We start from the raw sequence: 14,016 nt of genomic DNA, 5'->3' as shown, positions 1-14,016 counted from the left end.
AATTTTATGTGTAGTTCATAATTTCCTTACAAAATGCAGCAAAAATTTCTTGAAAAATTAAGTACGCCATTTAAATCTTGAATTATACAAATGAAGGACTGAAGTCACTTTTAAAACTACTAAACCCTGTTACTAAAATACAGTATATGAAATTTTATTTCTCTAGAAATATTAACCTAGAATCTGCAAAGTTCTTATTTAAAAAAAAGATTAAGTTTTTATTTATTTACTTAGAGAATGCAAGCAGGGGAGGGGCAGAGAAAGAGGGAGAGAGAGAATCCCAAGCAGACACGGGGCTGCCTCACAAGCTGTGAGATCATGACCTGAGCCAAAACCAAGAGTTGGACACCCAAATGACTGAGCCACCCAGCTACCCCTGCAAAGTTCTTATTTTAATGGAGTCACTGCTTGTGTAAGGATAAGTGGATGAGAAGAGTGTACTGAGATGGGCTTATAGGGTGTTCACTTAAGCTCAGTATCAGGCTGAAACAACAATGAAAAACCCCACTGTGGGTTTTTTTAAATTCTCACCTCATTGCCTTATAAAGTCCTACTCTACTACTGAGCAACTTCTAGGTTCCTATAGCAAGATCAAAATTGCAAATACAGATCTTGCATTGTGAAAGATCTACTTTCCTACATAAAAATTTGTTCTAATAATGCCAAGTGAGAGTTTGAATACATAAATTAGCATGCTGGTTACTTAAAAAAAATGTTCAGATCTTTTGTACTTGAATATACCAGTTTCCATGAAAAACTTCAATCTCAGTATTCTTACAATCAATTATTTAGAGGCATCCTTATGTCTTATATATTCATTGTCTTGAATGACATCAAACAAACTGTTCCATGTAAGCTTTACGGTTGGATCACAATTTAAATATTGTTTAAAAATTTATTATTTTAAATAATAAAAATTTTAATAAAAATATATTTTAATCATCAATGTAGAAACCTGCAATTTTACAATCTCCTGGTTATGGATAAGTTTCTCTGATTGCATTCCTTCAGATGAAAACAACCGTTCAGGCAGTGCTGATTTAAAATACTTAGTAATTCATGGGGCGCCTGGGTGGCACAGTCGGTTGGGCGTCCGACTTCAGCCAGGTCACGATCTCGTGGTCCGTGAGTTCGAGCCCCGCATCAGGCTCTGGGCTGATGGCTCAGAGCCTGGAGCCTGTTTCCGATTCTGTGTCTCCCTCTCTCTCTGCCCCTCCCCCGTTCATGCTCTGTCTCTCGCTGTCCCAAAAATAAATAAACGTTGAAAAAAAAAATTAAAAAACATAAAATACATAGTAATTCAGATGATGTGGCTTAAATTACCTTTATGAAAAGATGATGTTAATTCAATGGATTTAGATTCCACATACAAGTGGGATCATGCAGGGTTGTTTTGTTTTCTTTCTGTGTCTGGCTTATGTCACTTAGCATCTCTTCCAGGTTCACCCATTTTGTTGCAAATGGCAGGATATTTTTTTTTTAAGGCTGAAAAATGTTCAATCTTGCGTTTGTGTTTGTGCATGCATCTTGCACTTTCTTTATCCACTCATTCCACTGAGGGACACTTACATTTCTAATTCTTGCTGTTATTATGAGTAATGTTGCAATTAACATGGAAATGCAAATATCTCTTTTAGGTACTGATCTTTTTGGTGAGCATACACCTGGAAATGGGATTGCTAAAACACACAGAAGCAGAGTATAGTGGTGGTTACCAGGGGCAGAGAGGTGGGGGAAATGGGAAAACGTTGGTCAAGGGTACATAGTGGCAGTTATGTAGGATGAATAAGTCTAGATATCTACAGCATGATGACTAAAGCTAATACTGTATTAAATACTGGATATTTGCTGCAAGAGTAAATTTTGGGTGCTCTCATCACACACACACCCAATGGTAACCGTGAGATGTGTTAATTAGCCTGGCTGTAGTTTTCATTTCACTGTGTATATTTATATCAAATTCTTGTGTTGTATACCTTCAATATATACAATTTTTATTTTAAAAACCAAAATAATAGTTTACAGGCTGTAATGAGTTTAATTCTCTTGAAGCAGTTTATTCATTTAAAATGATCATCACTGTATGATTTGGATCAAATAAACAATAACCTTAGAAAAAAAATCCAGTGGATTTAGGAAAACTGTTTTTAAGCACACTTGAAGGATCCATCTATATTCCATCATTTGAAATGCTAATTATAAACTATTCTTACACCCCCTATCTGCATCTTAAACTTTATTTCCAATCTATCAATACCGATTTGGGCAAATTGGAGTTACTAGATTAAAGAAATTTTTATTCTAAATTCAGACTGTCTACCAATTCAGATTTTCTTTCCTCTTTATTATTTTTTTTTCTTTAAAAATTTGTTTTAACATTTATTCATTTTTGAGAGACAGAGGCAGAATGCAAGGTTGGGGGGGCGGGTGCAGGCAGAGAAAGAGAGACACACAGAATCCTAAACGGGCTTCAGGCTCTGAGCTGTCAACATAGAGCCTGATGCGGGGCTCGAACCCATGCACTGTGAGATCATGACCTGAGCTGAAGTCGGATGCTTAACCAACTGAGCCATCCAGGTGCCCCTTCTTTATTATTTCTATGTAAAAAGAACTTGGCACATATGTTCCTAATATTAATACATGCTATTTATTGCTTTTCAAAAATTACTGTTCTTAAAGTTTTTAAGTTCAGTATTATGTTCTACAGATAATGATTGGAATATTAGGTTATAATGCTTTTAAAAAATACTATCAAGACAGATTATGGAATCATATGAATTACTAGCTATTTTGAGACTATAGTCAGAAACTCTGGAAATAAAATACTTTATAATAAACATTTGTAATACTCTAATAGTAGTGATTGATGTTAAATATACTAAGTTATGTGCTTCATATTTGAGAATATGTATTAGAAAATGTAGAGTAAGGATAATTCCTATAACAAATCTTGTCACCTCTATTCAAACTAAGGGTTTCCTTTTTAAAAATTTTTTTAATGTTTATTTATATTTGAGAGAGAGAGAGAGAGAGAACAGGGGAGGGGCAGAGAGAGATGGAGACAGAATCTGAAGTAGGCTCCAGGCTCGTGGCTGTTGGCACAGAGCCAGACATGGGGCTCGAACCCGTGAACCATGAGATCATGACCTGAGCTGAAGTTGGGTGCTCAACTGACTGAGCCACCCAGATGCCCCAAAACTAAGGGTTTTCTTAAAAATATTATTACTATCTTAACCTCAAAAGTATATTAGCTCTACAAATAAAAAATTAAACATGTTGAATCACGTATTTTATTGTAATAAGATCTCTTAGTATGAAATTTGCCCCCTTACCAAATTTTCAAGTATACAACATTGTTAACTATACACACATTTTTCTCTGGAGAGAACTTAATCATCTTGCATCGTTGAAACTTTATTCCTGTTGAATAGAAGTTCCTCATATATTTCATGATTTCAGTGACATGAGGTATTTAAGATAGAACCCAAAGAAGCAGAGAATAAAGTGGTGGTTGCCAGGGGTTGGGGGGAGGAAAACTGGAGAGTTGAATCACATGTTTCTAAAGTACAGGTTGAATCCATGGGTAACACAGTAATGTTGTCAATTAGTGTCTTTTAACAAATAAGAAGTTATTGAGAAAATAATACAGTGGTGATTTATTTCCAGCTATCAGCAAAATCAGAGGTGTGGGGAAATGTCAATGATTGTGAAGTATGAGCATTATAAGTATATTTGAAAGAACAACAAAAAAGCCAATTTCATTGGGAAAACAAAATCCATTTGTTTTCTAACATAAAAAGTATATTAAAAATAATTTATTGATAAAATAGGATACATTCAGATTATTACATATTATGTATTATTCCATGAGGTCAATATTTATTACAAATCTATTTAGGTAAATTTTACAAGTGTTACTACAGACAGTGATGCCTCAGTCTCAGTAAGAAAACAGGATATGAAAAAGGCAGCTATATAAACACAGGTTGGGAGAATAGATTTGTAATCTATGGAACATATTTTGTAAAGCATGTATAGAAAAAATTCTAATTTTTTCAGTTCATTATCAGATTTCAAATCAACTTGAGTTAGCTCTTAATAAAGTAGCCTTGTAAGATGATTAATAAAGAAAAGCCAGGGTTTTTTTTTTTTTTTTTTTGTTTTCCCACGTGAAAAATGATACCTTTCACTGATATGTGCTAATAGAATGGGCTAAGTTATGCTGCAGTTACGAAACAAACAAACAAAAAACTCCTAAGAGTCTTAATAGATGAAACCACAAAGGTTTACTTCCTGCTCATTCTTTTTTTTTTTTTCTTTAATGTTTGTTCATTTTTGAGAGACAGAGTGAGACTGAGCAAGGGAGGGGCAGAGAAAGAGGGCGACACAGAATGTGAAGCAGGATCCAGGCTCTGAGCTGTCAGCACAGATCCCGAGGTGGGGTTCGAACTCACCTCATGAGCCATGAGATCATGACCTGAGCTGAAGTTGAACGCTTAACTGACTGAGCCACCCAGGCGCCCCTCCTGCTCATTCTTGTACCTCATGTCCACTAGAAGCAAGTTGGAGCTCTGTTCCAAGCCACCCTCACTCCTGGACCTAGACTGACAGAACAGCCATTAACTAGAAAACCATTTCCATTTCAGAAGAAGGAGAGTAAATGGTGAATTATAACCTAGACTCTTAAACCTTGCAACTGGAAATGACTCTGACATTGGCGCTCACATTTTTTTGGTCAAATCAAGCCATATGGCCATTCTCAACTTCAAAGTAGAGAGGAAATGCAATCCTATCAGTGTGCCAAGGAATGAAGCTGAAGTGTTTGTAGGACAATATTAAAACTATAACAGTCTGCCCTTTGGTGACCCCTGGGTCACCAAATGTACAATTGACCCCTCTTTCCACATTACAGAAGACAAGGACAAACCAAAAGTCCCGCCTACTCTCTGCATCTAGTGAAAAGCCTGAGATCGGGGCATGATGAGTGGCTGTTTCTGCATTCAATTCAGACATCGTTCCTATAATTCCAGAAATTTATAAATTACAATAAAAATGATCTGTTCCCAATACACCCAATATACCATGATGAAGCATCAAAAGGAAACTCATAATAAATATTCCACTGGATAGAATAATGGAAGAAGCAACAGTTATTCACAAAAAATCTAAAACCCCCCTCATATATGTTGCAAGGTTTCGTCCACTGGGTTATGAGATGTATCATAATTAGGCCCTGATTGTCCTCCACTGAAAGACTCCCTGTGTATTATGGCCTGGCTTTGCCCTCTGGGTAGTTTTTCCTTTTTGATTTGCTGGATATGAACAGTGAATTTAAGAATGAGAATCAAGGCATACCATAGGCCAACAACCCCAATTAGAGTTCTTTTCTACACCTACTTCTTAGACTTGTTATATTTTACCACTTTATATCCATTTGACCTCTTTATCCCATCATTTAACCTTGGGTCAACTGGGCCTATTAAATTTTGGTGAGTATGGTAGGTGGAATAATAACCCTTCTAAAAATGTTCATGTCCTAATTCCCAGAATTTGTACATATTACTTTACAGGACAAAAAGGGATTTTGCAGATGTGATTAAGAGCCTTGAGATGGATTATCCTGCATTATCTAGGCAGGTTCAGTGTAATCACAAGGGTCCATATAGTTGAAAGAGGATGGCAGGAGAAGCTGAGTCAGAGAAGGAGATGTGATAATAGGAAAGGAGAGTAAGCTGAAAAGACTCAGCTGGCCATTGCTGGTTTGGGAGATGGAAGTGGACAGACAAAATATGGGCAGACTCTAAATGTAAAGAAAGGCAAAACATAGATTCTACCCTTGAACCTTGAGAAAGGGATACAGTCCTGCAGATGCTTTGCTTTTCACCCAGTAAAACCCATTCTAGATATCTGACTGGTAGTACTATAAGATAACTTTGTTGGAAGATAAGGTATGTGTTGTTTTAAGCTATTTGTAATTTGTAATTTGTAACAGTAGTAATAGAAAATGAATGACAGTTTTGGTACCAGAAGAGAGGTGCTGCTGTAACAAATACCTAAAGTGTAAACATGGCTTTGGAATTGGACAATGGGCAGAGGCTGGAAGAATTTTGAGGAACCTAATAGGAGAGGCTTCGAGTACCCTGAACGGACAGGTAGCAGAAGTGTCTATTTACTGATTCTGCTTGTGAGGACTCAGAAGGAAATGAAAACATGGCAAAGAAAATATGTATCACTTTTAGACAACACTTAAATTGCCACCAAAAGACAGTTGGTAGAAATAATGTTAAAAGGCGCTGCTGGGAAAAGCTCACGTGGCAATGAGGAAGATATCGTTGAAAACTGGAGGGAGATCCTTGTTACTTAGTGTTACATAGTGGCAGAATGCTTAGCCAAATTGTGTTCTGTAGTTATATGGAAAGCAAAACTTGCAAATGATACACTAGTTAAGGAGATCTGGCAGCAAAGTGTCGAAGGTACGGCTCCGTCCTTCTTGCTGACTATAGTAAAATTTGGAAGGAAAGAGATTATCTGAGGAAAAGAAACCAGGGCCTACTAATCTGCAAAATTCTCCATTTATTCAGATCAAAGAGGTGTTAAAATTAGGAGATTCATTGTCAGGACATCTCTGTAGAGTAAGCCAAGTGTGTGGCTAGACAACCTTCTGTTAGCATCTTGAAAGAATCAAAAGGTTGGAGTATTCAGTCACATAGAGGGTTCTTTCGTGTGATTAGGTGGGTGACTCATGGATGCCCCCAGTCATCTCAAACAGGAGCCAGGAATAGAGATAGGATTAGGAAAGTACTGTGGAGAAATTTGTTATCCAAAGAGTTAATGTCCACAACATACACAAGATACCCACAAAGTTCTTAAGAATTTTAAACCATCAGAAACACTGCTAGCCGTGACTGAAAGAGAAGAAAAGCAAATGTAAATGGGGAAAAAAAGCGTATCGGGCTCCCAGAAGGATAGGAGTCAGACTGGAGAAATTACTCAGCCACTGTGGTACCCTTCATGAAGTAGGGGGATGGCTGTGAGGGCACAGCCACTAACCACAGAGGATTATTCCCAGGCCTTGAAACCCGGTCAAGGTTGCTTGGTGGAAGTTGGGAATTTCTGGGGCTGGTGATTCATCCCCACTCCGCCCCTATCCCCCAACTTCCATTATCTCCCTTTTTGAAAGTGAATGTCTCTAACTGGTGTCCCAGGCCTGCCTACCATTGCATTCTGGGAGCACATAACTTGTTTTCTAGTTTCACAAATCTAAAGATGGGGAGGAATTTTTCTTGTGGATAAATTAAACCCAGTGTCTCACCCACACCTGAGTTACGTGATTTAGATGATGAGATTTGGTATTTTGAGCTGATTAGATTTAGATGAGACTTTTTGGGCTTTGAGTTGATTCTGTAATAGGCTGAGACTTTTGAAGATGTTGCAATAGGTGAATGCATTCCGCATGTGAAATGAACATCAATCTCTGGAGGCCAGAGAACAAACTGCGATAGGCAGAATGATAACTCCCCCAAAGAGATCCACATTCCAGTTCCCAGAATCTGTGATTATGTTAGCTTAGATAGCAAAAGGGACTTTGCAGATGTCATTTCTTTAAAGGTCTTGTGGTTGAAATATCATCCTGCGTTATCCAGAGGGACCCAATGTAACCACAGGTCTCCTTATAAATCTGAAAGAGGGAGGTAGGAGAGGCACAGTCAGAGAAGGGGATGGGAGGACAGAAGTAGAGGTCAGAGCCACGTGAACTAAAAGTCTCAAGTAATTATTGTTGGTTTGAAGATGGAAGGGAACTGTAAGCCGCGGAATTTGGGAAGCTGCAGAAAGCAACAAATAGATTCTCACATGGAGCCTCCAGAAGGAACATAGTTCTGCTGGTAAGGGTTTAGTTACCTGCTAGTAAGGTTTAGTCCCAAAATTTGTGTTGTTGTTTTAAACCACTAAGTTTGTGGTAATTTGTTATAGTAGCAAAAGGAAATTAATACAGTGGGAAACTATAGCTTTGGTCTCCTTTGCCTGAGCCATTTTGTTCAATTGAATGGATCCAGTAGACCCCAGTAGAGATAGGATTAAAAGTTTTAAACTGCCAAAAAACCAAAAATTTTAAGCTGCCAATATTTGCTTATAACAGTAATTTGATCTGTGTAATAGGGCTGAGTTTCAAATAGCCTTTAATACTCATATTGTTTTCACTATTTTTTATTTTGAAATAGTCCATTTTCAAATTGAAATAACAGTCACTATTCAATAACATTCTCAATGTTGCTTTAATGTGTTTTAAGTATTTTTGTCACTTTTATTTTACTTTATTTACTTTGTAGCTGAGAAGCAGTACCTGTTCCAACCCTACAAGACCCTGCTTTTGTGAATTCTCTCTATGCCCTTATGTTACTACCGCAACCTGGCTAATTATTTTCTCATCTCATCTTTCTCCTGTACTGTACGTGGCCAAACACAATCAGCAGCAACCAACACATGCTCCTAACAGTGTGTTCCAACCTCTTCAGGAGGGCTGCAAGCACACTAGGAATTGACCTGGGTTCTGGGGCACCTGGGTGGCTCAGTCGGTTAAGCGCCTAGGTCGGTTCAGGTCATGATCTCACCGCTGGTAAGTTCAAGCCCTGCCTCAGGCTCTCAGAACCTGGAGCCTGCTTCCGATTCTGTGTCCCCTCTCTCCCTCTCTGCCCCTCCCCCACACGTGCTCTGTCTCTCTCTCTCTCTCTCTCTCTCTCAAGAATAAGCAAACATTAAAATATTTTTTTTTAATTTTAATGCTTATTTATTTTTGAGAGAGAGACAGAGACAGAGAGAGACAGAGCATGACCAGGGAAGGGGCGGAGACAGAGGGAGACACAGAACCCGAAAAGGGCTCCAGGCTCCCAGCTGTCAGCACAGCCTGACGCGGGGCTCGAACTCACAGGCCGTGAGATCATGACCTGAGCCGAAGTCGGGCACTTAACCGACTGAGCCACCCAGGCGCCCCACATTAAAATATTTTTAAAAACGAAGTTGACCTGGGTTCTAGTTCTCTGAGCAACAATTTTACAACTTTTTAAAAAATAATTTTACAACCACTACGTAAATAGATTCCATGTTTTCCAACATCCAGCAAGCATTAGTCTTCTAAGTGGTTTCCCCTTTTGGCAGCATGCATTTTTGTATCAGTCAGGATACCAGGATAGGATGCAGAGCAAACTTCTTCAAACTACGTGAGGACTTAAACCAACAAAGGCTAATTTTTCATTCCTTCTCACATATGTCCTCTTTGGGCAGTTGCAGACTCTGCTCTTAGTCAAACTCAGATCAAGGCTGGCAAAGAAGCCATTTCTTGAAGTATGGCCGGTTGCTGGCAGACAGAAGATCAAGTACAGTAGACACATGCCGGCCCAGCCCAGAAAGGCTTTAGTTCAGAAATGACACAAGTCACAGGTCACATATTTTGTCCAGAGCAGTCCCCATGGCCATTCTCGACTGTAAGGGGGCAGGGAAGGAGAACCAGTCATAACCGATTGAACAGCAATTATAAGACGACCATGTACATGATTTGAATCAAAGTTGTGATATAGCTGTTAACTTTTCTAGTTGAAAAAGAGACTTTCAAAGAGAAATTTTAGGTATAATTTAGGTACATACAACCAATATTGCAGGCATTCCAATGTGTGATGTTCTAAAATACAGTGCACAGCAAGAGTTTTCTTGCACTGAAAGAAAATTTTAGTAATAAACTCGTTATTCTATCCACACAAATTCCTTTTACATTATAGCTAGTCCCATATACCAAGCAATTTAAAGGAAGTCACTAAAACATCATTTTTATGCATTATAATATTTATATAGAATGACATTGCTTATCACCCAATATTATTAGTGCCTTAGAAAATGAAAATGTAAACTATAGTTTTACCTCATTTGATTATATCTATATGAAAAGATTCTTGATTATAAGGACATCATTCTCTACTAAAAATTGGTTGCATAATCACAGCCTTGTTTGTGAAAGCAAAGGCAATGACATTTCTTTTCAGGAAAGTGAAAAGGAAACATAAGGACACATTTGCAATATGGGTTTTTGTAACTTCTATTTTAGGGCCAGGACTGTAGTGTCCCAAGGTCTTGTCTGAACCACTGTGACATGACCTTGATATCAAGGGATAGAGACAGAGAGTTCCATTTTAGACAGTGTCTGTGTTGGAAGTACCTGAAGAAGCTTTACAGCATAAGCCTATCAATGGCATTGTTTTCAGATTTCACTGGAGTTTAACTATTAAACTACATAATATACCTAACATTAGAAATTAGAAAATGATAAGAGAAGGGAGGTAGCTGAATCGCAGAAATGATGAAGAGTCAGTATTCATTAATTTATACTCTGCATCAAATTGTCAGTTTTATAGCATCTTTCAAACCATTTTGTAGAATTTCTTATAAGGGCAACTTATTATTTTGTACACAACAAGCTGTCAGAATCAAAAAGGAAACATTCTATGAACAGTAACAATCCAGAGATCACCACAGAGCACAAGACTTATTAAAAATCCATGATTCTGTAAAGCTTGTAGGGACGGAGAGGGTAATAAATGAACTAATGACAAGAACCTGTAGTGAGCTATTACTCCTGTAATGGTGCCTTAGTGACCCTCTAATAAATGCTTAATTTGTTTCTTGGCAGGATAACCCCCTTGGAAGGCCTATGGTGATATGGTCAAAGCAATATGAACAAAAATTGCCTCTTAATAGCTACATAATGAAGCTTGCGTGACTTTAAAATATTGAAGTAAGCTTTGCTATTTCACATTGATATTTTCCTATTCTGAATTCCAAAACTATATAACAGTGACAATAACACTATTGTTATAACACTTTTGTTATAGTAACAGTGCTATTTCAATATCTTTGTTATCTGTGTTTTTTTTTAAAAAAAATCCTTTAATTCTTCACACTTATTGAAATGTGTGAATAACTTTAAGATACCATTTAATAGGGCTTAATATGCCTGAGCATAATAGCAAATTTTACTAAATATATAAGCACTTCATATTTTTAGATGCCTAATTATCTTCTATATTTATCATGTTTGACCATTCTTTTCCTAATTAGGATATATCTTCAAAGAATCTGGATGCTTCTGGAAATGTAACTCTGTTTTCTTTAACACTTTACTAGGGAAAACTATAAAAAGTACTACATACTCTTGTATATTTTTGATACTGTTGGTCCTCGGATTTTACTTCCATTCATTGCTTTTATTTGTTGCCGCTCTTCGAAAATTCGAACTTCCAAGCGAGTGTGAATTAAGCCCATAATTAGGGCTCGATGTGTATTTTAGAAGGGTCAGTGTTCAATATAATTATTTTCAAAGCCAATCTTCCCTCTTCTCCCAGGGTCCATGGAAGGGTACAAGTGTCCTTCAAGAGGCTTCTTTTGTCAGATAATCTCAGTGAATCAGCTTCATTTGCACTCCTGATCCTTTCTGATCAGTGTCACTGAAGGTCATTGTAAAGCCTTTGTCCCCGTGTCTAAGCTTTTGATTTTTATCTTGTGCCTCCAACTTTGATTTCATTTTGTCACTTCTGAAAGTCCTCTTCGGTCCAAGAGCCCACAATTGCCTGTCTGCCATTAGTTTCCTTTACTTCAAGGTCTATGGATACCAGTCCATCCACCTTAACACTAATTCTGGCTTCCTGAGCTCAGCCCTGCCTAGAAGTGCAATTATTCTTGAGAATAGTGTTCAGGCAAGGAGGTAACAAAAGTCAGGCTAATTTAGCCAGTACCTGCTATAATTGAAATGGTGAGACAAAAAAGAATAAATTGTAAACATGATAACCTCAGAATCCCACGCAGGTAACAGGATGACTGGTATGGGAACTCAATAGCCTAGACAAGAATTTCTAGAGCACCAGAATCTAATATGGAAGTCAGTAAGATTGTCCACCTAGATTTACAGAGTCAGGAAATAAACAGAAAAACTCTGTTGCTGTGCCGGAGGAAGATCATAGATGAAATAAAAGAAAGGGGAAAGGAGGAGAAATAATTATAAATTATAAATTTATAATTAATTCAAAGATGGAAGGGTCATAAAATCTTTGACTAGGAATTATGCATTTTACTTTAAAGTGAATCAATGGCATAACACATTCTCAAAGGAACCATTACAAAGACCAAATTGGAATTCATCTTTGGTTAAAAGCCCAGTATAGTCTTAGACCTATAACCATTCAAATATATTTAATTAGTCTATTAAAAAAAGCTTACTGTTGTTTTCATTTAATTAATGGGATCCTTAGTTTAAATATTTTTTATTAAGAAAATAAAGTGCAATTATATCCTCCAGAAAACAAAACATTTGGCATCAGTAGCAATCCAAATTATTAATCCCCTCCTAACAGGGGTGGGTCCTTTATTTGGAACAGTTTTGTTTTTCTGAAAGTACAGCTCAATCATTTATAGTCAATCACCGTTTTATATATATATACACACACACACACACACACATATATATATATATATATATATATAATTATTATTATGACATATATCATAGGTATTTCCTTTGTCCCTAAGAACTTATCTAAGTGAAGGACAGAAAAACAATTCTACTTTGCAGAGAGTTTTTTTCAGTGGCACAAGAAACACTGAAAGGTTGAGGACAAGCAAAAAGAGAAAACACAAGAATTTGTCTTCTGCCTTTCTGAGAATTAACTCTGCAACCAGTTTTTTAAAAAAAACAATGGAGATCACAGTGTAGATTATAGAGTACAGAGATTTTCACCTCAATGATATTTATTTTCTGCCTTCAACTACCATAGTATCGATAGTCATTTGTGAGAAAGAAATAGCGCCAGTTGGAACTTTGGGCTCTCGCTACATTTGAGACATTTTATGGCAATTTCTTTTCAAGTATACATTTCAAAATTCATGCTAAACAAGTATGTGTTGTAATGTTTTTGGAGCAAAAGTGTGTTAATGTATGATATTTTTAAAAATGTTTTCTTGGGGCGCCTGGGTGGCTCAGTCGGTTAAGCGTCCGACTTCAGCTCAGGTGACGATCTCGCGGTCTGCGAGTTCGAGCCCCGCGACGGGCTCTGGGCTGATGGCTCAGAGCCTGGAGCCTGCTTCCGATTCTGTGTCTCCCTCTGTCTCTGCCCCTCCCCTGTTCATGCTCTGTCTCTCTCTGTCCCAAAAATAAATAAACCTTAAAAAAAAAATTAAAACCATTTTCTATTCAAATAATTTCAGATTTACCTAAGAGTTGCAAAGACAGTAAAGAGAGTCTCAGTAAACTCTTCATTATATATCCCTAATGTTAACATTTTATGTAACAATGGTACGTATATTTAAAAATTATCTGTATATAAACAAGTAAACATATATAAAAAAGAAGCTTACGAACATTGGCATACACAGTGTAAATTCAGCAGCCTGCCTAGAGGCTTTAAAAATGAGTCTTCTAGACTAAGGAACAGATTATATGACTGAAATTTCATTAACAAGAGAAAGCATTTTAGGACCCTTTCAGGCTTTCAGTAGTGTATAAAAAGTTATTTAGAAACTAGGAACCACTCCCGCATCTCATTTACCTAACTGATGAGAGATAAATGAGCTAAGCATTGAAAGCACAGCCTTGAGGTATTTTTTTGCACGTGAACCAGAGCCTAACTCCACTAAAAGACAAGAGAATCATTAGCTGTCTGTTACCACTGTGCCAGCAGCAGTCACTAACCTTTCCTACCATAAATAGTTTCAGAAATAGTAATAGAACAATTATAAATTACGTTTCTCATCACTGATTTAGTGCACTTTTGTAAATCTAAACCAGAAACCCTGTAAATGGTAATACTTTATTATGTGTAAACAAAAAAATTGTTATTCATTAAAAATGTCATTAAATCTCACTGTGGTAGTATGGAAATAGTTCATGCTGCCTCCTGGGAGGGCTTTCTTATAGAGTGAGTTGAGAGAAAAATATCCTGCAGATTGCTTCAAAAACAGATGAACATTCCATTTGCTGAG

This window comes from Leopardus geoffroyi, chromosome A2 (genome assembly GCF_018350155.1).
Source record: "Leopardus geoffroyi isolate Oge1 chromosome A2, O.geoffroyi_Oge1_pat1.0, whole genome shotgun sequence".
Taxonomy (NCBI): domain Eukaryota; kingdom Metazoa; phylum Chordata; class Mammalia; order Carnivora; family Felidae; genus Leopardus; species Leopardus geoffroyi.
Note: the sequence above shows the minus strand (reverse complement) of the source record.